Source organism: Oncorhynchus mykiss, chromosome 11 (genome assembly GCF_057628025.1).
Source record: "Oncorhynchus mykiss isolate SJ-2025 chromosome 11, ASM5762802v1, whole genome shotgun sequence".
NCBI classification, from domain to species: domain Eukaryota; kingdom Metazoa; phylum Chordata; class Actinopteri; order Salmoniformes; family Salmonidae; genus Oncorhynchus; species Oncorhynchus mykiss.
Genome location: NC_143032.1, coordinates 46,252,254 through 46,276,222, shown reverse-complemented (window position 1 = coordinate 46,276,222; position 23,969 = coordinate 46,252,254). Strand labels below are relative to the sequence as shown.

Sequence of the window (23,969 nt, the reverse complement as noted above, 5' to 3'; positions counted from 1 at the left end):
AAAAACATAATAGCTGTTAGATCTGGTAGTTTATCCTTCTGTACAGGACATTTTAAACAGATAATGTAAGTACAGTAGGACAAACATAGGGCTTTGCATTAGACTTTTAGACTACAAAGGATCACCCGGAAATCAGATAGACACTGAATTGTTGCACCAAGTGGAAACACAACGTCAAAGTCAATGCCAATCAACTGATATTTTTCTTCAGGTTTGATCACTTATAGGGATCTCCTCATTTATGAAGAAACAGGGTTGACTTCCCCCTAGTGTCTATGGACAGAACTGCGCTGGATTGTCCAGTGAGAAAGCAGCTTATTAAAGCATTCATATCCAACAGAACCAGGTGACAAATGCAAATCTATACTTTTTAAGCGTAAGATCTTGGTTTCTATTCAGCAATGGTACCGCACTTCTATTTCTTTCAAGTTCCAATCATGATAGTAAGGGGTGGAATAGCCTGAAATTCTGCTGTAGTTTATAGGGATGTGGAATGAGGGTGTCTGTGATTTGAAATGCATCACACGATATTAGTGTCACACATGGAACATCAGCATGACTGACAGATTGTGACCGCTGTCCTCATCCATTGGCCTATTGTGCTATCATTACATTGCAGTGCATCGAAGAGAGTGGGGAAAAAAGTCTACCCAATAAGTAATCTTTCCCAATTCAATTAAATATTGGTCCCTGGATTGCATTTTGGTTTGATAAGATTTAGACTCTGTGATAGATTGATATAATGTGCAACACCACTAATTGAACCTCCGAAACCCTGGGCCTCACACACACACACACACACACACACACACACACACACACACACACACACACACACACACACACACACACACACACACACACACACACACACACACACACACACACTCACACACACACACACACACACACACACACACACACACACACACACACACACACACACACACACACACACACACACGTACACACACGCACACACACACACACACAGCTGATATCTGCATTATTGTGCTACAGGCCATGTTTCCTGCATGTCTCAATTCTAATAGAGTTAATTTGCAGCACAATATTTCATTAAGGCTGATGATGAACAATACATTCACGGAGTGCTACACCCAGCCCTTCCACACAGTTCCTGAAAATCAAGCTATGTTCCTCATTAAGACAATTTAACACTGTACTATACTTTCAGGAAATTACATTTAAATTAGATTGAGAACAATAGAATCTCATCATATAGAGGATATTAAACACATATAAACTATTTCATGGATCAATATACTGCTAAGTGCACAATAATGGAAATACTTGAGTAAATGATGGATTCAAAGTATATTGAAAGTAGGTGCTTCCACACAGGTGTGGTTCCTGAGTTAATTAAGCAATATACATCCCATCATGCTTAGGGTCATGTATAGAAATGCTGGCTGGGCAGGCCATTATTTGGGCTACCATGGCTATGGCCCAACAGAATGACAACAGGGCACGAGTGGTCACTTAATGACTTGATGAGCATGAAAATTATATAAATCATGTGTCATCGCCATCTCAGTTACCAGATATCAACCCAATTGAACACTTATGGGAGATTCTTTATGTTGGTGTTTCCTTTATTTTGGCAGTTAGCTGTATATTATGGAAATAATCTGGGCAATTATGCAGAAAAATACAGCAGTCTTAAGTATCCATATTTAGTGTAGCTACACTATATTTGTGAAAATAAAAATTGGATCCAAATCAACATGTTTTGGGCTTTGTTTTGACAACTGTATTTTTGTGTTTGGTTGGTTTTCAATAAGGTTGACTTGACCAAAATAAAGCAAAATATACACATATAAATGTAATTTGTGAAGAGGTTGTTAGTATCGTTGAGAATGAATGAGTCTGTTTGATGAGCGTGAATAAGGTCCTGCTTTAGAGTTATTGTTGTGATTTAATTTTGTCTCTTAAGAGGTCACATATTGACATCCACATTGACCTGACCTCTGACCTCTTCATGTCACCTGTTAGACAAATGGCGGCCTGGGAGTAACTTAGGTCATTAGGGCCATTCAGTGGAATCAATGGAGGCTCCCAGGGGAGACTGGGTCTGGCCAGGCCAGCGGACAGACACTCGGATTCCTGCACTGCCCGCAAGGCTAAGCCTCTGCTATAGCAATAAGCTGGATGATGCATGCAAAACCAAACCACTGCTGTGGATCTGCTGAATTTGTGTTCAAGTTCAAGTTTGTTTATTCGTCATGGCAATTGTCATTTGTATGTGTATGTTTTGTATTGTCTAAAAATGAAATAAGGACAAATTATATGCTGATTATTCATTATGAATAGAATTTATTCAATTTATTTTGTTTACATTATTCATTGTAACCACAATGTCACAAATAATTGAACAAACACAACATGAGTAGTTTTTTTTTTATTTGACCCCTTTTTCTCCCCGATTTCATGGTATCCAATTGTTGTAGTAGCTACTAACTTGTCTCATTGCTACAACTTCCGTACGGGCTCGGGAGAGACGAAGGTTGAATGTCATGCGTCCTCCGATACACAACCCAACCAGCCATACGGCTTCTTAACACAGCGCTCATCCAACCCGGAAGCTGCACCAATGTGTCAGAGGCTACACCGTGCAACCTTGGCTAGCGCGCACTGCGCCCGGCCCGCCACAGGAGTCGCTGGTGCGTGATGAGACAAGGAGATCCCTACCTAACCCGGACGATGCTAGGCCAATTGTGCGTCGCCCCACGGACCTCCCGGTCACGACAGAGCCTGGGCGCGAACCCAGGGACTCTGATGGCACAGCTGGCGCTGCAGAACAGCGCCACCCGGGAGGCCAACATGAGTAGGTTAATTACTAAATAGTACCTCTGGTCTTGAAAATATGGGCAGCCTGTTTCCTAGTTGGACTCTCTTTCATTCAGTTTCTTCTTCACATCAGCAAAGAAGGACTCTTCCAGAAACTCACTTTATATAGAGGGGCTATCACTCTTTCACACGGTGGTAAATAAAGCCAGTTTGTTATTTAGAATGATTTATTTCTGTTTTTAGAGGGAGAAAAACCAAAAGCCCACCGTGTCTATTTAAAAAGAAATCATCATGTCAAGTGTAATTGCGCAATTCTATTTACCCAAGTTCTCTCTCAACTCCGGGACCACCTGCCAGCTAATATATATTTTTGCCAGATGCAGGACTATAGTGCCAGAGAAGAGAGACTCTCGGACTGAAACATTCACACCTCGATTCATTCCGAAAAGATAGTCAATTTGTGCCACAGTTTAGACTACCGACAGATCAGCGTTCTAACTCATCCTTGTGTAGTGTGGTACAATGACAGAATGACGTAATTTACCACAACCTGCCACAATCTACTACAATAAGCTCAAAACATTTAATTGAGGAACAAGGTGTACATATGATAAACATGGGTACACAATGCAACAAAATGCTTACTTACATGTTCCCCTACTGATAAGCGACAACAATAGGAAAGTGATTAAGTTAATAAAAGGGTACAAAAAAATACAAGCTCAATGAATGAGAAATAGGATCAAATGTAGCTAAAATATAATACAAGGAGGCACTCAAACTAATTAAAGTAGGATATGTACACATATGCCGGGGAATTGTGCAATAGATTGTGCAATAATAAATAGACATTTTGCAGTAATATGAATAGGTGTCCAGTCAGCAAAATTGATAATGGAGTTGGTGTTGTGCTTTGCCACGTAGTCATGGGTGGACAGGGAGTACAGCAGTGGGCTGAGGACACATCCCTGGGGGTCACCAGTCTTGAGAGTTACACTCTCAAGAAGATTAAAAGGTGATATCTATAGGAGTATCCTTTGAAGAACCCCTTTTGGTTCCAGGTAGAACCCTTTTGGGTTCCATGTAATACCCTTTTCAGAGAGGGTTCTACATGGAACACAAAAGGGTTCTATCTGGAAACAAAAAGGAATCTCCTATGAAGACAGCCGCAGAACCCTTTTGGAACCCTTTTTTCTAAGACTGGGGGAGGTGTTGTTGCCAATCCCCACAGCTTGTGGCCTGCCCGACAAGAAGTCCAGGATTCAGTTGCAGACGGTGATTTCGAGACACAGAGCCCTGAGCTTGGTGACAAGTTTAGAGGGAAAATAATATGTTGAATGCTGAACTCTAGTCAATGAATAGCAATGGAGATGGCATCTTCTGTGAATCTGTTGGAATGGTAGGCAAATTTTAATGGGTCCATATTGTCTGGCAAGCTGGCCTTGATGTGGGCCATGACCAGCCTCTCAAAGCACTTAATGTTGACAGGTGTATGTGTGTGTCTTAACTATATTCATTGTGTTTCTTTACAGTCAGTTACACATGTGTACACACTTAGGAGACCTACCTACAGTGCCTTCAGAAAGTATTCACACCCCTTGACTTTTTTCCACATTTTGTTGTGTTACAGCCTGGATTTAAAATGGATTACACACAATACCCCATAATGTCAAATTTGACCTGTATTTAACTAGGCAAGTCGGTTAAGAACAAATTCTTATTTTCAATGACGGCCTAGGAACAGTGGGTTAACTGCCTGTTCAGGGGCAGAACGACAGATTTGTACCTTGTCAGCTTGGGGATTTGAACTTACAACCTTTTGGTTACTAGTCCAACAATTGGCTAAACTGCTGCCCCACTTTATTTCTCAAAGTGGAATTATGTTTTCAATTTTTTTAAACAAATTATAAATGAAAAGCTGAAATGGCTTGAGTCAAAAATATATTCAACCCCTTTGTTATGGCAAGCCTTAATAAGTTTAGTAGTAAACATTTGTTTGACAAGTCCCACATTAAGTTACATGGACTCACTCGGGGTTCAATAATAGTGTATGACATGTATTTGAACATACAATGATCTGTAATTTCCCTCAGTCAAGCAGTGAATTTCAAACACAGATTCAACCACAAAGACCAGGGAGGTTTTCCAATGCCTTGCAAAGAAGGGCACCTATTGGTTGATAAAAAAATTGCAGACATTGAATATCCCTTTTAGAATGTCACTACAAAAGGGGTTAGTCACTACAAAGACACAGGGATCCTTGTTAACTCAGTTGCCGGAGAAGAAGGACACCACTCAGGGATTTCATCATAAGGCCAATGGTTACTTCAAAACAGTTACAGAGTTTAATGGCTGTGATTGGAGAAAACTGAGGATGGATCAACAACATTGTAGTTACTCAACAATGCTAAGCTAATTGACAGAGTGAAAAGAAGGAAGCAGGTTGTCACACCCTGACCTTAGAGAGCCTTTCTATTTCTCTATTTGGTTAGGTCAGGGTGTGATTTGGGTGGGCATTCTAGTTTGTCTGTTTCTTTGTTGGCCGGGTATGGTTCACAATCAGAGGCAGCTGTCTATCATTGTCTCTGATTGGGAATCATACTTAGGCAGCCTTTTCCCACCTGTGTTTGTGGGTAATTATTTATTTTCTGTGTGTGTTTGTGTGCGCCACGGTTGGTTCACGGTCGGTTTCTGTTTACCTGTTATTTGTGAAGGTTTCACTTTATTAAAGATGTGGAATTACATGCACGCTGCGCCTTGAATCATTTATGGCAGGGAGTTTGAAGACAGTTAACATGACACAGGTACAGAATAAAACTACCCCAAAACATGCATCCTGTTTGCAACAAGGCTCTAAAGAAAAACTGCTAAACAGTTAACAAAGAAATACACTTTTTGTCCTGAATACAAAGTGTTAAGTTTGGGGTCAAATCCAATACAACACATTACTAAGTACTACTCTATATGTTCAAGCATAGTGGTGGCTGCATCATGTTATGGGTATGCTTGTAATTGTTAAGGACTTGGAAGTTTTTCAGGATTAAAAATATATGTAATAGAGCACAGGCAAAATCCTGATTCAGACACTTGGGGATGAAATCACCTTTCAGCAGGACAATAACCTAAAACACAAGGCCAAATCTACACAGTGAATGTTCCTGAGTGGCCAAGTTACAGTTTTGACTTAAATCTACTTGACAATCTATGGAAATTCTTGAAAATGGTTGTCTAGCAATGATTAACACAGCCCATCTGTAAATAGCCCATCCAACTACCTACCTCATCCCCTCATCCCCATATTTTTAATTTACTTTTTTTTGCTCTTTTGCTCACCAGTATTTCTACTTGCACATTATCATCTGCACATCTATCACAATTACAAATTTTTGCCTTACCTCCTTACTGCATTTGCACACACTGTATATAGATTTTTCTATTGCCTGTACTTTTGTTTATCTCACGTGTAACTCTGTGTTGTTGTTTTTTGTCGCACTGCTTTGCTTTGTCTTGGCCAGGTCCCAGTTGCAAATCAGAACTTGTTCTCAACTGGCCTACCTGGTTAAATAAAAAAATAATAATGAACAAATGTTGTACAATACAGGTGTGGAAAGCTCCTGGAGACTTACCCAGAGAGACTTCTACAAAGTATTGACCCAGGGGTGTGAATGTTTAGTAAATGAGATATTTCTGTATTTCATTTTCAATATATTTGAGAAAATGTCATTTTGTGTTATTGTGTGAACTTCAATCCATTTTTGAATTCAGGCTGTAACACAACACAATTTGGAATAAGTCAAGCGGATTAATACTTTCTAAAGGCACTATACAGAGTAATGGGAAAGGCGTTGCTTAATTGTCTTTACACGTCCATACTTTACCCGTGAATATGAAAAATAAAAGCCAAGTACCTTTGAAAAGAAGATGGACCAGACCACCTTTTATCAGTATCTGTTTGGAATCTTATGAAATAATAAGAATTATTTCACTTTTAGCACCTAGCAATTGTGACCACAAATGTTTTATTTATTCCTCTTACCAGTAGGCTATTATCTGTTAAAGGCTAATGTGTACTACGTTGAAAAAAGACACTATCATTCATGTTCCACAATGCTTGAAAGTAAATTACAGCATTATCTCTGTAGACATGGACGACGAGAAGGATGGACAGAGGGAGCGAGGGTTAATAAAGAGAGGGAAGGCTACAGAACAAGAAAAGGAATAAGCCTTAGTCTACAGAGTTGCTGGGAAAGATTAGGCCTGGCCCTTTCCAATAGGGCCTGTCAGATTTATTTCCAACATCAAGGGCCTCTCTCCTTTCTCCAGCCAGCCCCATCCATCAGAGACCTGTCTCGGGTTTATGTGTGGCCAGAGCCCTGGACGCAGACTGGGGACGTTGGGTGGTTGGCTAGAGGGATGAGGACTGCTCGACTAAAGGGGTAGGGGGTAGAGGGTTGGAGAGGGGGGCTGTGGGCAAGGCTTGTCTGGCTCCAGGAATGGTTGCCAGGGAACGTGGGCCAGAGGCATCCGCCATCGTCTGGTATCCCAGGGTGCAACGAGAGCATCGGCCCCCAGTAAGTCACCGGTGAAGGTGAAAAGCACTGTCCCCAAGATAAAAGGGGACTTTCCCCCTTCCTCTGATCTGTGAGAGAAATTAAAGAAAGAGAGAGATGGGAGAGAGAGCGAAAGGGAGAAAGGAGGGAGAGAAATAGAGAGAGAGCATAAAATCACTCACTGTACTTCATGTCAATACGTCTCGCATTTGAAATCCTTATTATAGACTGGGTGTGACAAAGGGATGTGTGTTCATGGTTCAGGGACATGTCCCCTCCTCAAACAAACTCCTCCCTCTCCCCCACCACTACTACCCCCACCCCCCTCGCCAGGCGCCTGTCCCACCACCTACCTACCCCTGTCGTCTTTCTCTGTGTAACCTAGCAACTATTTAATTAAAATAGCATCAGCAAAGATAGGTATTTTTTTCCTAACCCAGGATTTCTTCCAGTCTTAGGGCTTTCCAGCACAACGTGAATCAAAAACCGTGACACGTCTGCCAGTGTATAATACCGTTCCTATTCCCTGTCTTCTTTGTCGATTTCTAACATGGCCGCAGTTTGTCTTCTGCAGATGATGTCATATCCACACCAAAAACATACTAGCGATGTATGATGCTTTAACTGTGGACAGATTTACTATGGGTGTTTAAGACATCGAGCTACAGAGAACTACAAGCTAGGTCTTCACCTCTCTGTCCTTCACTTGAGGTTATCAAGAGCACTGAGGCGCCTCCTCCTCCTCCTCCTCCTCTTCAACCCCCCCCCCCCCTCCCCCCAAATCACTGACCCCTCGCTCGACCCTAAAAAAGCGCCTTTCACCACCTTTTACAAACGTGCCAGGACCAAGCAAGGCAGAGCAATTAGTGGAAATGTACAGCAGGTCCTCACGTCAACATTCATCACCCATGCTGTCATTCATACCGCATCCTGCACTTCTGTTCCGAGAAAGAAACAATGGAGTAAAATATGGTTCAGGGCTGCCAGTATGAAAATCTCCATCTTCTTCTCTCCTCTTCTCTACCCATCTATACACTCTACAGGTATAATGGAGATCCCTATGCATCCCAAAGTGATGTAATAACAACCTTAGCTTCCTCTCTGGATGCACTGTATTCTAAGTGGGCTTTTATAGGATCTCCACCATTTTCTTCAACGCACTTGAGAGGGACCTACAGTGTAATTACCAGAGGACTAGAGTGTAGGGAAAAGTCATGGTAAATGCCTCTAATGATCCTCCCTCTAAATTGGCACATTATAGGGTTGACCTGCTTTTCAGGTTCACGCCTACCTTCTAAACAGTCTAATCTTCCCTCTTATGTCCCCCCTCTCACTTTCTCCCACACTCGCCCTATTTCCATTTTTACCTCAAAATCTCTTTGACATTTGGATTCAAACACAGACAACTTAAGGCCAATGAAAGTGAGAGAGAGTTTGAGAAAATGTAGTTACATGTGCAGCTCTATCTAATATTCTCTGTGAAAATCATTTAAAAATGCAATTCAAAGAGATTAAGTCAATGCTAGGATATGTATATTTAGTGTGATATTGGTGAGGGCTGATATCAATGATGAAAATCCTCTTAAGCAAAAAGTCATTCTCTGAGCAATTTTATAAGCAGAATTTTTTTGGAGCATACTATATAACTCAGTATTTGTATTATTTATTTTATACAAGTCTTTTTTGCTCATCTTTATCAAGGGTGCCAATAATGTTGGACCTGATTGAGAATTGTTTTCATCTTTTCCCAAAAATACTACAACGCTTATTGAACATTGATAATGAACATCTTAATTTAATCAGCCTATGTGAATTGAGTGTTTTGACCTTCTAAGTCAAATAAAGATGACTCACTGTATTTCATAAATGTATGTAGAAATATATTGTTACACTAGCACTTTTCTTAAATCATTCCCTATTTCTTCTGAAAGAAGTTGAAACTGAAAAAATACCGAAGACAAATGGCATGGACAAAAGTTTTAGCACCGCAGAGCCAAGACTTGGTTGCACAGCCTTTGGCTAAGATAACTGCAGACAAATGCTTCTTGTAGCCATCAGTGAGCTTGTTGCACCTTTCTATAGCAATTTGACCCACTCTTCAACCACAACTGCTCTCATTCTTCAACGTTTGAGGGGTGTCCTCCACCAACTGCTGTTCTCAGCTCTCACCATAGTATTTTGATGTGATTCAGATCTAGACTCATCCCTGGACACTCCAGAACAATCCAGTGTTTCTTCTTGAACTATTCCAGGGTGCTTTTGATGTGTGTTTGAGGTCGTTGTCCTGCTGGAAGACCCACAACCTTGCGGATGTTCAAGACCTCCAGTATCAGGGGCAGCAAAGCAGTTTATATAATGCTGTGGGGTTGCTTTGCTGCCCCTGGTAATGGAGTAATGGAGGCCTTGAATGTGCGCAAGGAATTGTGAAATTAGCAGATTATCAAGGGGTTTTGGATATTCAACACAGATTCCAAGAACTGTGTCTCTGTTGAAGGATGTTGATCTTCCAACAGGACAACAACGCCAAACACACATCAAAGCCCACTGGAATGGTTAAAAATAGGAAGCGCTGGACTGTTCTGGAGTGGGCATCTAAGAGTTCAGATCTGAATCACATGCATAACCTATGGTGAGAGCTGAAAACCGTAGTTGGTGGAGGGCACCCCTAAAACATTGAAGAATTGCAGCAGTTTGCTGCTGAAAAGTTTGCCAAATTGCCAGTAGAAAGGTGCAGCAAGCTCATTGATGGCTACAATAATAATTTGTTGTGGAGTTATCTTGGCCAAAGGCTGTGCAACCATTCGAGGCACTTTACCGGAGAATATAGGTTGTAGAGAAAGAACAAAATGTAGGGACCTCAAATGGCTCAGCATTATCCAAAACAGAGACCTATGATGGGGTTGTTATTTTGTATTTTATAGCTTGTGTTTTGTAGTTTGTTGTTGGGAATGCAGGGGACACTTACTTCCCCTTAACATACATGGACCTTCGAAACATGCAGGTGCAAAAAGCCGCCCCTACCCTGTTTGGTTATGGGCATCCGCATAACTAAATATGCAATACTTACGCAGTTTAAGACTATGGGAAAATGTATGTATTTAAAATGTCTAAATGGCAAATAAAAAATGTTCATAGCATTTTTTTTGCGATACAAATCTCTGTGGTCCAAGAAGGCAAGAAGGGGTGGAAATTAAAGTCAGTTGAGTGGAGATGTAAAAACTAGAACTAAATTTGAGTACATTTGTCAGAGAGCTGCATTAGATATTTTTGACAGTATGTTTGTTGATATTGTGACACAATTAGTAAAAGACAGTTTTATAAATATAGCGCAACAGTTTCCATGTATGGACTGCCAAATAGAAAAGAGGAATATCATTTTGTAGCACAGAACATCAGTGCACTGTGCCCTATGAGAGACATACTCATTTTGATGTGGCAGAGTGTCAACTTTTATAAATCATTTCCTTTTTATCAAAGGCAGTAGTTTGACATTTCAAGAAAAATGTCCAGATATTTGAACCATTATATGAACACTATTTCCACGTACCACATTAGACATGGTAATGAGATCGATAGCATACTAGTAAAAAACAAAATATAGATGTTCCCTGTGAAAGCTAGTGACATTGATCAAGTTCCGTACACCCATGTTTTTGTGGAGTGGGAGGGTACAGACGAGACAGAGGTCTGTGGGAGAAGTCACGGGCTGTTTGGAAGGCTGTGCACCCTATTGGCCCTCTCTTTTACCCTTTCAGTCTGGATGACACGTGCAACAATGCTGTCCCTCCACTCGACCAACCCGACACGACTGGCTCAGACAATGGTGTGGCCTATGGCCAAATCAAAATCAAGTCAAAACTAATTTTATTTGTCACATGCTTTGTAAACAACAAGTGTGAACTAACAGTGAAATTCTTACTTACGGGCCCTTCACAACAATGCAGAGAGAAAAAAACAACAATAATCAAAAGATTATAACACAAGCAATAAATACACAATGAGTAACGATAACTTGGCTATGTACACGTGTTACAAGTCCTGAGGTGATTTGCAGGGGTACGAGGTAAATGAGGTAGATATGTATACATAGGTAGGGGTAAAGTGACTAGGCAACAAGATATATAATAAGCAGTAGCAGCAGCGTTAGAGATGAGTCAAAACAGTTAGTGTAAAGGGGGGGGGGGGGGGGGGGGGTCAATGCAGAAAGTCCTGGTAGATATTTGGTTAGCTATTTAGCAGTCTTATGGCTTGGGGGTAGAAGCTGTTCAGTATCCTGTTGGTTCCCGGCTTGGTGCGTTGGTACTCCTTGTCGTGCGGTAGCAGAGAAAACAGTCTATGACTTGGCTGGCTGGAGTCTTTGACAATTTGTAGGGCCTTCCTGGTATAGAGGTCCTGGATGGCAGGGACCTCAGCCCCAGTGATGTACTGGGCCATACACATTACCCTCTGTAGCGCCTTGTGGTCGGATGCCAAGTAGTTGCCCCACCAAGCGGTGATGGTGCAGCTGTAGAACAGCTTTAGAACTGTTTGAGGATCTGAGGGCCCATGCCAAATCTTTTCAGCCTCCTGAAGGAGAAGAGACGTTGTCATGCCTTCTTCACAACTGTGCTGGTGTGTGTGGACCATGTTAATTGACTACAGCTCAGCATTCAACACCATAGTTTATCATAGCTCATCATCAAGCTGGAGGCCCTGGGTATCAACGTTGCCCTGTGCAATTGGGTCCTGGTCTTTCTGACAGGCCACCCCCAGGTGGTGATGGTAGGAAACAACATCAATATCTTCACTGACCCTCAACACTGGGGCCCCACAAGGTTGCATGCTCAACCCCCTCATGTTCTCCCTGCTCACCCTTGACTTTGTGGCCATGCACACCTCCAACACAATCATTAAGTTTGCAGACAACACAACAGTAGTGGGCTTGATTACCAACAACGACGAGACAGCCTACAGGGAGGAGGTGAGGGCACTCGGAGTGTGGTGTCAGGAAAACAACCTCTCACTCAATGTCAACAAAACAATGTAGGTGATCATGGACTTCAGATGGAGCACCCCCCTATCCACATCGAAGGGACAGCAGTGGAGATGGTGGAAAGTTTTAAGTTCCTAGGCGTACACAGACTAACTAAAATGGTCCACCCACACAGACAGTGTGGTGAAGAAGGTGCAACAGTGCCTCTTCAACCTCAGGAGGCTGAAGAAATTTGGCTTGTCACCCCAAACCCTGACTAACTTTTACAGATGCACAATCGAGAGCATCCTGTCGGGCTGTGTCACAACATGGTACGGCAACTGCACCACCCTCAACCACAAAGCTCTCCAGAGGGTGGTGCGGTCTGCACAACGCATCACCGGGGAAAACTACCTCCCCTCCAGGACACCTACAGCACCCGATGTCACAGGAAGGCCAAAAAGATCATCAAGGACATCAACCACCCGAGCCACTGCCTGTTCACACCGTTACCATCCAGAAGGTGAGGTCAGTACAGGTGCATCAAAGCTGGGACTGAGAGACTGAAAAACAGCTTCTATCTCAAGGCCATCAGACAGCTAAAAAGCAATCACTAACTCAGATAGGTTGCTGCCTACATTGAGACCCAGTCACTGGCCACTTTAATAAATGGATCACTAGTCACTTTATACAATGCCACTCTAAATAATGCCACTTTAATAAAGTGTACATATCCTACATTACTCATATCACATGTATATACTGTATTTTATACCATCTATTGCACCTTGCCCATGCCGCTCGGCCATTGCTCATCCATATACTTATATGTACACATTCTCATTCACCCCTTTAGATTTGTGTGTATTAGGTTGTTGTTGGGGAATTGTTAGATTACTTGTTAGACATTACTTCACTGTCGGAACTAGAAGCACAAGCATTTCGCTACAATCGTATTGACATCTGCTAACCATGTGTATGTGACAAATAAATGTGATTTGATTTGGTAATCCACTTGGCCCCGCAGCATTGTGAGTGTTAACCTGTTTAAAGGTCTTACTCACATCGGCTGCAGAGAGCGAAATCACACAGTTGGCCGGTACAGCTGTTGATCTCATGCATGGTTCAGTGTTGCTTACCTCAAAGCAAGCATAGACGGCATTTAACTCATCTTGTAGGCTTGCTTCACTGGGTGGCTCACGTTTCCCTTTGTAATCTGTGAAAGTTTGCAAGCCCTGCCACATCCGACAAGCATCAGAGCCGGCGTAGTAGGATTAGATCTTAGTCCTGTGTTGACTAAGGGAAAAGTGATTACAAAGGGAAACGTGAGCCACCCAGTGATTACTTTTTTTTACGTAACAGCACTGGAGAGAGAGAGGGATGTGAAGCAAGCCATGTATTGGGTTGATTACTGCACTTCTCAAAACAAAAACTGGTGCCTCCTAACATCACTGGTGAGTGTTGTCAATGCTGACTCAAATTTGATGCAGGACATCACCCTCAAGTTTCTCGAGCCGGGACACACCTTCATGAGTGCAGACAGTTTTTGTCATGGTGTGGAACAGGAAATTAAATCTCGACCTGGAGGTATGGTGTACGACTTCGGGGAACAACTTCGGGGACTTCCTCCATGTGGTCGCCAGGCAAGGTGGAGGTGGTTGAAATTAAAAGGGAAAACATCCTGGCATGGAAAGCTGGCCATTCATTCGTCAAGCTGAAGAAGGCAGCGGCACCAAAGCTGGCAGAGATGGCTGAGATCAAGGTGAGGCATGGATCCAGGAGCCTCTTCTACAAAATCTCCCATGAAAAAAAGGACTTCACAGAGCTTGACTTTATCATGAAGAAAGTCACTCTAGAGACACCCTCGACATTAGATACACAAGATAGAGGGATAGAAGAGTCCAAGAAGATGGACATAATCACCAAGATGTGTCCTCTGATCCCGGTCACACCTTGGGTGTGAACAGCATTGCTGAGGATGAGGAGTGATATGGAAGAGCACTGAAGAAGTTTTACTTAAAAAGTGAAATGTTACTGAAAAATTAAATGTAGCTTTTCACATTTTAGCAATTGTAGCTAAATGTCATTTGTGTCCTCTTATGAATATGAACATGTCAATATGTTTAAAATGTTTTCTTAAAGCTGTTATTTATTTATTCAAGTGTCATTTGAAAAAATAAAAATAAAATGTTTTTATTAGCAATCTCATGGTATTTTTTTAATAATTGGTATTACCCTATGTCATACTTCTATCATGTTCCATCATTATATATTACAAGACAGGTAATCATTTCATGTAATTCAAACAATTGCAGGGCTGCTTTTCACATTTATTCTTATAACAAGACATGGGCTACTTGTCAAACACCGTATGTGATGTGACTGACGCAGAACCTACATCGCTACGTAAATGCAACTGGTATCTTAGTGGAAGACACACAAAGGATGCAGTTTCATCTCTGTTACATTGTCAGTAATTACACTGCTCTTTTATTAATAGCATAAATGAGAAGTATAGTAAACTAACAAATGAAAATGGCAGATACTGCTCTTTGCTTTGGTATTACCCTGCAATTTATAACATATCATGCCAAGGAAGAAGGCAGTAACTGCCGTTTAAGGGTCAAAGGTCATGTCCGAGGTCAGGGTCAACATGAGTAAAACATTTACTCATAGTAAGGCAACAGATCACTACATCTCCAATGATATCCCTAGAATTCATTTGGCTGGACAATTAAGAAACTTTGAAGCCATTTTTATCAGTTCCACACTATGAGCAGTTACTGCCTTCTTTGCTTGGGAGGGCAGTATGGGTCTCCCAATCACGGCCGGTTGTGATACAGCCTGGAATTGAACCAGAGTCTGTAGTGACACCTCTATCACTGAGAGGCAGTGCCTTAGACCGTTGCACCACTTGGGAGCCCAAATGAAGCCAGTAACTGATGTATTAAACTCCTCAATGTTATCGGATGAATCCTTGAACATATTCCAGTCTGTGTTAGCGAAACATTCTGTAGCTTAGCATCCACTTCATCAGACTACTTCCGTATTGAACCCGTCACTGGTACTTCCTGATTGAGTTTTTGCTTGTAAGCAGGAATCCGGAGGATAGAGTTATGGTCAGATTTGCTGTATGATCAAATTTGCCATATGCTGCGCCTGCGAACAGAGAGGTGTCTTCCGGCCAAACGTCCTGCCAGCCTAGAGGTATGAGAAAAGCCTTTTGCTGCAATGAATACTACTGACATGAGAATCTGTCTGACAGGCTGTACTGGGCTGTTTTTTGGTAAGGGTTTTATGAAGTGGTGGTTAACTTTTGTCAGGGGGAGGTGCCTTCCCATTGTACTGATCAAGAATTGTAGTGAAGAACATGTATTGGATGACTCCAATGAATCCCTAGGATGCCATAATGCTATATAATGGAATAAAATAGCTGCCAACCATAGTATTTCAACCCTATAATGATAGTTATTTTGTCCTAGAATATCCTAATTTAACCAGGACAATTACATTGGTTGAAGAATCCAAAAAATATGCCCTATTAACGATGGTCAAAGGTTCTTTTTATGGTGGAAGGTTGCGTCTCAGCTTGTCAACAATTACATGAACAACTGATCTATCAGATAGGAATATTTCTTCATCATGGTTTATCACCCTTTGCAGCTGGGCCACTATTACATACCCAATCCTCACATCCCACTCAGCCCCATGCTTCAAAACCCTGCCGCTACACACACACACACACTCACACACACACACACACACACACACACACACACACACACACACACACACACACACACACACACACACACACACACACACACACACACACACACACACACACACACACACACACACACACACACATAAAAACAACATGGGGATGAGGTAGGTAGATTGGATGGGCTATTTACAGATGGGCCGTGTACAGCTGCAGCGATCGGTTAGCTGCTCAGATAGCTGATGTTTAAAGTTAGTGAGGGAGAATATAAGTCTCCAACTTCAGCGATTTTTGCAATTTGTTCCAGTCATTGGCAGCAGAGAACTGGAAGGAAAGGCGGCCAAAGAGGTGTTGGCTTTGGGGATGACCAGTGAGATATACTGTACCTGCTGAAAGGCATGCTACGGGTGGGTGTTGTTATCGTGACCAGTGAGCTGAGATAAGGCGGAGCCAGTCGACGAGCACATACAGGTCGCAGTGGTGGGTGGTATATGGGGCTTTGGTGACAAAACGGATGGCACTGTGATAGACTGCATCCAGTTGGCTGAATAGAGTGTTCTTGTCTGTCAGTGTATCAGTGTTTTGTTACTTCTCATATTTTATGCTGCTTCAGCAAAAGTTAGTGAGGATCTGAATAAACCAGTAAAACCCCTCACACCTCTATCGCATGCATTTATTAGCACTCTGGTAACAAGCTAGCTCCCTCCATTCACACCCCAAGACCCTTTCATTAGCATGACAGTGGGTAGCAGCGGCCGCAGGACCACAGGCAGCAGTGCTCTCTCCACAGGGCCCCTGATTAAAAGGAGAACCTCTCGGACGCAAACCTTTCATCTTCTTTCATCATCCTCACGTGTTGCACCTCTCGACTGATCCCTCGCCCAAACCGCAAACTGTCAAGTGTACCTGTTTCCACGGGCCCCACCCCTTCCCATCTCTGTCCTCTCCGCCCTTCATCCCTCTCACCTCACGCCATTCCACTCCAGCCCACCACCTACTGCTCAATCTAATTGTCACCTCATTTTCCCCACTAGACCCTTGTGTTTTTTCTTCTTCAGTATAAGCCCTAATGTATGTATAGAACAGTCTGTCTTCAGATACAATATTTTCAGGTCAGCTCTTAGCTTTACAATGGCCCATAGTGACCCCTCCACTATAAAGGGTCTCTCTCTCTCTCCCTCTCTCTCTCTCTCTCTATCTCTCTCTCTCTCTCTCTCTCTCTCTCTCTCTCTCTCTCTCTCTCTCTCTCTCCAGTTTAGTTCAAGGGGCTTTATTGGCATGGGGAACATATGTTAACATTGCCAAAGCAAGTGAAATAGATAATAAACAAAAGAGAGAAAGAAACAAAGAAATGAACAGTAAACATTACACTCACAGAAGTTCCAAAAGAATAAAGACATTTCAAATGTCATATTATGTACAGTTGAAGTCGGAAGTTTACATACACTTACGTTGGAGTCATTAAAACTAGTTTTTCAACCACTTCACAAATGTCTTGTTAACAAAATATTGTTTTGGCAAGTCGGTTACGACATCTACTTTGTGCATGACACAAGTAAATATTCCAACAAATGTTTACAGACAGATTATTTCACTTATAATTCACTGTATCACAATTTCAGTGGGTCAGAAGTTTACTTACACTAAGTTGACTGTGCCTTTAAACAGAATGGACAATTCCTGTCATGGCTTTAGAAGCTTCTGATAGGCTAATTGACATAATTTGAGTCAATTGGAGGTGTACCTGTGGATGTATTTCAAGACCTACCTTCAAACTCAGTGCCTCTTTGCTTGACATCATGGGAAAAACAAAATAAATCAACCAAGACCTCAGAAAAAAATGGTAGACCTCCACAAGTCTGGTTCAACCTTGGGAGCAATTTACAAACGCCTGAAGGTACCACGTTCATCTGTACAAATAATAGTATGCAAGTAAAAACACCATGGGACCACGCAGACGTTATACCGTTCAGGAAAGAGACGAGTTCTGTCTCCTAGAGATGAACGTAATTTGGTGCAAAAATTACAAATCAATCCCAGAACAACAGCAAACGACCTTGTGAAGATGCTGGAGGAAACAGGTACAAAATGATCTATATCCACAGTAAAACGAGTCCTATATCGACATAACCTGGAAGGCCACTCAGCAAGAAAGAAGCCACAGCTCCAAAACTGCCATAAAAAAGCCAGACTATGGTTTGCAACTGCACATGGGGACAAAGATCGTTATTTTTGGAGAAATATCCTCTGGTCTGATGAAACTGTTTGGCCATAATGACCATCATCATGTTAAGAGGAAAAAGGGGGAGGCTTGCAAGCCAAAGAACACCATCTCAACCATGAAGCACCGGGGTGGCAGCATCATGGTGCTTTGTTGCAGGAGGGACAGGTGCACTTCACAAAATAGATGGCATCATGATGGAGGAAAAGTATGTCGGTATATTGAAGCAAGATCTCAAGACATCAGTCAGGAAGTTAAAGCTTGGTCTCAGATGGGTCTTCCAAATGGACAATGACACCAAGCCTCCATAAAGTTGTGGCAAAATGGCTTAAGGACAACAAAGTCAAGCTATTGGATTGGCCATCAAAAAGCCCTGTCCTCAATCCTATAGAAAAGTAGTGGGCAGAACTGAAAAAGCATGTGCGAGCAAAGAGGCCTGCAAACCTGACTCAGTTACACCAGCTCTGTCAGGAGGAATGGGCCAAAATTCACCCAACTTATTGTGGCAATGCTACCAAATACTAATTGGTTGTGTGTAAACTTCTGACCTACTGGGAATGTGATGAAAGAAATCAAATCTCAAATAAATAATTCTCTACTATTATTCTGACATGTCACATTCTTAAAATAAAGTGGTGATCCTAACTGACCTAAGACAGGGACTTTTTACTAGGTTTAAATGTCAGGAATTTAGAAAAAACGGATTTGAAACGTATTTGGCTAAGGTGTATGTAAACTTACGACTTCAACTGCATACATACAGTGTTGTAACGATGTGCCAATGGTTAACGTACAAAAGGGAAAATAAATTAACATAAATATGGGTTGTATTTACAATGGTGTTTGTTCTTAACTGGTTGCCCTTTTCTTGTGGCAACAGGTCACAAATATTGCTGTTGTGATGGCACACATTGGTATTTCACCCAGTAGATATGGGACTTTAACTAAATCGGGTTTGTTTTTTAATTCTTAGTGAATCCGTGTAATCGGAGGAAAATTTGTGTCTCTAATATGGTCATACATGTGAACAGAGCCCCAGGACCAGCTTGCTTAAGGGACTCTTCTCCAGGTTCATCTCTCTGTAGGTGATGGCTTTGTTATGGAAAGTTTGGGAATCGCTTCATTTTAGGTGGTTGTAGAATTGAATGGCTCTTTTCTGGATATGGATAATTAGCTGGTATCGGCTCTACATGCATTGTTTGGTGTTTTACGTTGTACACTGAGGATATTTTTGCAGAATTCTGCATGCAGATTTGGTGTTTGTCCCATTTTGTGAATTCTTGGTTGGTAAGCGGACCCCAGACCTCACAACCATGAAGGTCAATGGGTTCTACAGCACATCTCCATTTTGGATAGATATAGTGCCTTGCGAAAGTATTCGGCTCCCTTGAACTTTACGACCTTTTGCCACATTTCAGGCTTCAAACATAAAGATATAAAACTGTATTTTTTTGTGAAGAATCAACAACAAGTGGGACACAATCATGAAGTGGAACGACATTTATTGGATATTTAAAACTTTTTTAACAAATCAAAAACTGAAAAATTGGGCGTGCAAAATTATTCAGCCCCCTTAAGTTAATACTTTGTAGCGCCACCTTTTGCTGCGATTACAGCTGTAAGTCGCTTGGGGTATGTCTCTATCAGTTTTGCACATCGAGAGACTGAATTTTTTTCCCATTCCTCCTTGCAAAACAGCTCGAGCTCAGTGAGGTTGGATGGAGAGCATTTGTGAACAGCAGTTTTCAGTTCTTTTCACAGATTCTCGATTGGATTCAGGTCTGGACTTTGACTTGGCCATTCTAACACCTGGATATGTTTATTTTTGAACCATTCCATTGTAGATTTTGCTTTATGTTTTGGATCATTGTCTTGTTGGAAGATAAATCTCCGTCCCAGTCTCAGGTCTTTTGCAGACTCCATCAGGTTTTCTTCCAGAATGGTCCTGTATTTGGCTCCATCCATCTTCTCATCAATTTTAACCATCTTCCCTGTCCCTGCTGAAGAAAAGCAGGCCCAAACCATGATGCTGCCACCACCATGTTTGACAGTGGGGATGGTGTGTTCAGGGTGATGAGCTGTGTTGCTTTTACGCCAAACATAACGTTTTGCATTGTTGCCAAAAAGTTCAATTTTGGTTTCATCTGACCAGAGCACCTTCTTCCACATGTTTGGTGTGTCTCCCAGGTGGCTTGTGGCAAACTTTAACCGACACGTTTTATGGATATCTTTAAGAAATGGTTTCTTCTTGCCGCTCTTCCATAAAGGCCAGATTTGTGCAATATACAACTGATTGTTGTCCTATGGACAGAGTCTCCCACCTCAGCTGTAGATCTCTGCAGTTCATCCAGAGTGATCATGGGCCTCTTGGCTGCATCTCTGATCAGTCTTCTCCTTGTATGAGCTGAAAGTTTAGAGGGACGGCCAGGTCTTGGTAGATTTGCAGTGGTCTGATACTCCTTCCATTTCAATATTATCGCTTGCACAGTGCTCCTTGGGATGTTAAAATCTTGGGAAATCTTTTTGTATCCAAATCCGGCTTTAAACTTCTTCACAACAGTATCTCGGACCTGCCTGGTGTGTTCCTTGTTCTTCATGATGCTCTCTGCGCTTTTAACGGACCTCTGAGACTATCACAGTGCAGGTGCATTTATACGGAGACTTGATTACACACAGGTGGATTGTATTTATCATCATTAGTCATTTAGGTCAACATTGGATCATTCAGAGATCCTCACTGAACTTCTGGAGAGAGTTTGCTGCACTGAAAGTAAAGGGGCTGAATAATTTTGCACGCCCAATTTTTCAGTTTTTGATTTGTTAAAAAAGTTTGAAATATCCAATAAATGTCGTTCCACTTCATGATTGTGTCCCACTTGTTGTTGATTCTTCACAAAAAAATACAATTTTATATCTTTATGTTTGAAGCCTGAAATGTGGCAAAAGGTCGCAAAGTTCAAGGGGGCCGAATACTTTCGCAAGGCACTGTAATTATTTGCGTTGTTGTTTGTTTATTGTTTTCCAATTTTTGCAGAAGTGGTTAGAGTCTATGTATTATTCAATTGCGTTGAGCTGATTTCTGATGTGCTGTTCCTTCTTTTTCCGTAATGTATTTCTGTATTGTTTTAGTGATTCCCCATAGTGAAGGCGTAGACAAAGGTTTTCTGGGTCTCTGTGTTTTTGGTTGGACAGGTTTCTCAATTTCTTTCTTAGGTTTTTGCATTCTTCATCAAACCATTTGTCCTAGTTTTCTGTTTGAAATTTTTAGATTTGATGGGGAATCTGAGAGGTCAAATATACTGTTTAGATTTTCTACTGCCAAGTTTACACCTTCACTATTACAGTGGAGCGTTTTGACCAGGAAGTTGTCTAAAATGGATTCAATGTGTTGTTGCCTAATTGTTTTTGGTAGGTTTCCACACTACATTCCTTCCATCTATAGCATTTCTTAATATTACTCAGTTCCTTTGGCTTTGATGCCTCATGACTGATTATTGCTCTGTTCAAGTAGACTGTGATTTTGTTATGATCTGATAGGGGTGTCAGTGGGCTGACTGTGAACGCTCTGAGAGACTCTGGGTAGAGGCCAGTGATAAAGTAGTCTACAATACTACTGCCAAGAAATTAGCTATAGTTGTCCCTACCATTGGAGTCCACTCGAAGCCTACCATTGAGTATTTACATACCCAGCATGCGACAGAGCTGCATGAGTTGTGACACGTTTTTGTTGGTTATGTTGTCATATTTGTGCCTTGGGGGCATGGGACTACCAGCTCTCTGTAACCAAGAGGGCAACCAGTGGGTCTGTCTAATCTATACCATATTTCTTGTAGTATGACAATGTCTGTATTTCTGATTTATTTGATGAAGTCCAGGTTCCTGCTCTTTAGGCCAAAGGCAGATGACCTCAGGCCCGGTTATTCCAGGATGAGATAGTAAATGCTTTGTCTCTCTCTCTTCTATGAGATGCATATGTCTTGGGGCTTATCTGGACAGCTATACCTGACTGGGATGTCATTTTCAGGCTCTGTCCAACAGGGTCTCTTGTCCAGAGGGGAATTCAAGGCAAAACGTCTCATTAGCTCAGTTCCTTGAAAGATGGGGCACTGCATTTTAAATTCAGTTAGACATTCCCTTTGAATGGAGGGAAAATGAGAACGGGGGAGAGAAAGAGGAGGGGAAAAAATTGTGAGAGATGGGCTCAACACAGAGACAGAGAGAGAGAGAGTTGAGGGGGAATACAGTCTGCTGAGACTACAGTGATTTCATGCCATCATTGTCACCTTGGGCAGGAGACATATTCTAATGTAGTTTCTGTGAAGATCTCCTGGACAATAAAGCTATTGAGAGATAAACATGTGGTTTGTGTGGAGTTGGCTTCCCATGCCACATTGAAAGGTCTGAGCATAGTTGAATTGTGACATAGTGAGAAATTGCAATCTGAGGTGAATGTTATAGACTGGATAAAAGCCTATTCTTTTAGTGTGTCATATAATGAGTGCATTGGATACAGTATAATTTTAACTAATTGTGTGTTAATGGTGTTAATTGTGTATTCATCCAAAGGGTGACATTTCTCTGTTCAAAGGAGCAAAGCAGAATTGGTCAGTGGTCTGACAGTTTGATAAACTCTACTTTTTCTATTCACCCTTCCAATAAAGAGTACTGTGAAGCAGAGCAGCAGTATATCAATTACCCATGTACTCAAATGAAAGACTGTGACCCATTGTACAAGTCCCTCTCGGTATCTAGTATTTAAATAAGTAAAATTAATCTAAAATGCCCTCCCAGCCATTCACCACTCTGCCCTGTTGTCACAAGCAGGAAGGTGGAATCGCCTTGATCCAGTCACCCGCGCCCCAGCCCCAGCCCCGGCCTACAGAGCACTGTGCCCAGACACATTTGATATTAAGTGCCATAGTGGCACCATAGCTATAAGCTGAGTGGTTGGATCAACCTCCAGTCTGTGGCAAGTGGGTAAGTTTGGACCCGTCCTGGTTCAGAATTGTCTCTTAGAATGCTGGTCTGAAACCCTCCCGCCTATAGCCATGAGCACGCACGGGCATAGCCATGGTAGTCGTTTACCTCTGTCACTAATGATGTAGACTGATATGCTGGAATACAGCAGGGGTAACTGGGTTTCTCCAAATGAGGACTTTCTCAGAGAGAGGACTGTCAAGGGTGGCAGGGCCAGGGAGGTGAAACACCACAGCCAGAGAGGAGAGACGTTCCTCTTTCCAGTCCTCCAAGTGAGCTTATAACTGTGATTAGCTGATGCTATAGAAGGCACCCAGGGAGTCTTGGTGGCCTGCTGGTTCCATGATGAATGTCCAACATCTAATAAAGCAATGAGACAGAAAAGGGTGTGTGTTCCTTGGATTATTGCCAAAGCTATGATCCAGTCAAAGGAAAGATGCAAAGCCAGGGAGTCCAAATGGTATATCAGTCAATTGGTACAGACCTTACTGTGTAATGACATTCTCTGTGCTCACAACTAGAGTGTGGTAGCAACTATCCTGCTGTTTGCTCTACAGCCACCCCTCTGTCGTTAAGGTGGACGGGGGTATTTATTGACCACCTGTCACCCATCCTCTACCCCCTCAGCAGACCCCTTAATAAACACTTCAGGGGGCCAGGGGCTGGGTTGTCATGAGGAGGACCAAAGGAATTAGACCTGTTCTTTGCCAGACAGACTGATGAACTGAAATGGTTAAG

At 42.1% G+C, this 23,969-nt stretch overlaps 1 long non-coding RNA gene across 1 annotated transcript in view; it reads right to left on the bottom strand.

Annotated features, from left to right (window-relative positions):
• Positions 1–2,317: 2,317 nt before the first annotated feature.
• Positions 2,318–23,969, bottom strand: part of LOC149979599 (uncharacterized) — a 75,304-nt gene continuing 53,652 nt past the window's right edge. The window contains exon 2 of the long non-coding RNA XR_016484498.1: positions 2,318–7,447. This is a non-coding gene — a long non-coding RNA (uncharacterized LOC149979599). The remainder of the gene's footprint in view (positions 7,448–23,969) is intronic.